Below are 3,353 nucleotides of genomic sequence, written 5' to 3'. Positions count from 1 at the left end.
GGACCTGGACTGGATTAGTAGCAGCGTTTGGAGAAATTTCTGGTGAAAAGATCCTTCCACTTCTTGTAATCCTACTAGTCCCCACAATATTATCAACAGTTGGAGTAGTAAAATTTATGGCCTCTTTAATCAAGGTGTCTTTCTTAACTCCATGGACATAAACATTAGTGTCATAACTCCACGGGACAGCTTTGTCTGAGGAGTATGGAAATGGAGTCGGACTAATGATGATTACCGATGCCACTCTGGGTGTAGCAGAAATTTTGAAAGGAGCTTTGGTAGGGATTTTCAATGTTATGTTAGAAACCACTGAGATGTCCTCTATCCTCATCCCATTTGAAAAAACTTCGCATAAATTGTCCATAGAAGGGAGTTTCTCAAACATAATGATACGATGATCCATCCACTTTTGAATTCCTCTTTTCAGATTCTCACAACCATTGGGTAGGTGTGCACAATAAAAGCAATCAGGGTCACAACCTGGAAATAAACCAGCTCGTATTAGCTTTCTTTTGACTTCAAGGAGCGGAGTTGACAGCTCTCTCACATCATAGATATAAACAGTGTCCATGATAGCATTAACAGTCTTGTCGTGCTTTGGCATAGGCGCAGTGATGACATTTGGAGTCTCTGGAGGATCGAATTCAATTTCTCCAGCATCTATCATATCTTGGATTTTATTTTTCAGGGCCCAACAGTGATCTGCATCATGTCTTGGACAGTTGGAATGGTATGCACATGTTGCATCGGGGCGATAACTAGGAGAGGAAGTGTTGACATTCTTTGGAGGGTCTTTCAATGTGATCAGATTTGCTTTTAACAAGTGCTGCAATGCTTGAGAGATTGGCATGTTGATTCTGGTGAAGTTTCTTCTTGGTGCATCTGGTCGACGCGTATACTTCGGCGGTTGATCTTTTTGAGGTGCAGATGCAGAGATCAGAACAGCCCCTACAGATTGGTGATGCTCACTTTTGCGACTTTTCTGACTGTGCATTGTATTGACTTCATTTCTCCCACTGATGGGCCTCTTTGTAGTACCAGAGGAGGAGCTTACTTGAATTTTTCCACTTTGAATGCCGCTTTCGACACACTCTCTAGTTAATATCAGGTCAGTGAAACCTGACGACGAGCTTCCCAGCAGATGACTGTAGAAAGGGCCAGTTAAAGTGCCCATGAACATGTCGACCAGCTCGCGATCAGATAAGGGAGGTTGAACCCTTCCAGCTAGATCTCTCCACTTTTGTGCATACTCTTTGAAACTTTCTTTTGGTGCCATAGTCATGCCCCGTAGTTGAGTATGGGTTGGTGCAAGGTCAGCGTTGTATTGATACTGTTTGTAGAAAGCAGCAGCCAAATCTTCCCAAGTGTGAACTTTTGCACTTTCCAGTTGATAGTACCACTCGAGTTGTGTACCCGGCAGACTTTCTTGGAAGAAATGAATCCACAATTTGTTATCTGCCGTATGAGGTAGTATCTTTCTCACATAGGACCTTAGATGCAGTTTTGGGCAAGAGACTCGTTCATATTTTGCGAAGACAGGAACTTTGAACTTTGAAGGAATGACAATATCTGAGACTAGCCCAAGATCATTGAAGTCTAAACCAGGTATTTTTTGTATTTCCATTGCTTTCATGCGTTCTTCCAACTGCTGGTATTTGCTATCATCATGTTCGTCTTCGGAATGATAATCTTCTTCGTTTGAAGAGAGGGAGGGTTTGGCAGAACCCTGGTTGCTGTGATTGTCTCCTTGATCACCTTCACTGACTATTTCAGGGATCGGCGCCTTTTTGGATCTTCTGACAGGGATTTTGACTTTCCTTGCAAGGTGACTTAAACCTACAAATCCCTTGGGCTTCTTTTTCTTCTTGATCATCAGGGCTTTCAGTTCCTGTTGCCCCTTTGCTAGCTCCAAAATTGCTATCTGAACTTGGGCGTTCTGTGCTTCAAGATTCTTGATGCTTGTTTCGGAATCCATCCCTTCTAACTGAAATAAACAGCGAGGAGATGAGAAACCTGTTATGTGAACCTGTTATGCAATGTTTATGAATGAAATGTATATGCAATGTTTTCAAGGATCTTAGAATTTAAATTTGTTTGAAAAAGAGAAACAAACATTTATTAGTCAAACAATTTATTTCTTTTTCTATTTTCTTTTGTCTTTTTTTTTTCTTTTTCTTTTCTCTGCCTCTTTCGGGCTTACAAGATAAAAATACAGAAAATAAAGGATTCTTCAAGCCTCCCATGGACGCTTTCTCTTTGCACCCAAGAACGTGTTGATCTGCGGTTCTTCCTGGAGTTGTCTGGTGAGCTCCAACACTTTCCTCTCATAGTCTTGACAGTGTGCTTTGAAGGTGTCTCTTTCTCCTTTTAGTTGAACCCAAGATTTCTGCAGCTCTTCCAAGTCAGTTGGCATGTCCGAATGTAGAATAACTCGAGGTTCGTCCCCTTCGACTTCTGGCTCAATAGTCACAGGTAGGATAGCGGGATATGGTATGATGAACTTCTGAGCACGAGCACGCACCCATCTGACGTAAGGCTCCATGGGAATAGAATTCCATTGTCCTAAAGTCTTGCTTTCTACTTTGTAGACACTGCCCCAAGCATGTATAAACCTTCGTCGATATCTTCGGGAATCATCTTTGTAGTCGAACACAATGCCATGGATAATCATGTCATGAGGACCGTTTCTTCGTGCATATCCAAATTGGCGCAAAGCTAAAGAGGGGTTGGAAGTGATGCCTCCCCTGATACCAAGGAGTGGCACATTAGGGTACTCCCCACAATGGTCAATGAGAGTGATGTCTCTTTGAAAGAAGTTGTTCCACCGGATATCTGAATGAGACAGCGAGACCATTGCATCCTTTGTTCGTTTCTCAACACTGATCGGGGAAGGTGTAATGTAAACCATCTAGCCAGTAGTGGTATACAACACATAAGAGTTCCTCGTTTCTTCATGGTACGAGTGTGTAAAGAATGTAGAATGTCTCCCAGCAAAGTAGGTACCGGATTGCAGGTTAAGAAAATGTTGATAGCGTGCACAGTTATGAACTGGTCGGGATTAGGGAATAAAACCAACCCATAAATCAAAAGAGCCACAACTTCTTCAAAAGCTTGGTAACTTCTATCTTTTAATAATGATCGAGCATTTCCCATTAAGAACTTAGAAAGCAAACCCTTGACTCCACTCTTTGTTTCCCAATTGGACTCGATTTCTGAATTTCGTAAATGTAAGGCAGCAGCAATGATTTCAGGCTTTGGAATCTTTTCTAAACCAGTGAAAGGTAATTGATCTCGAACCGGTAACCCAATTAGTTCAGAGAATTCTTCCAAGGTGGGTACTAGCTGGTAATCAG

Source organism: Vicia villosa, linkage group LG5 (genome assembly GCF_029867415.1).
Source record: "Vicia villosa cultivar HV-30 ecotype Madison, WI linkage group LG5, Vvil1.0, whole genome shotgun sequence".
Taxonomy (NCBI): Eukaryota; Viridiplantae; Streptophyta; class Magnoliopsida; order Fabales; family Fabaceae; genus Vicia; species Vicia villosa.
This window is presented reverse-complemented; position numbering follows the sequence as displayed.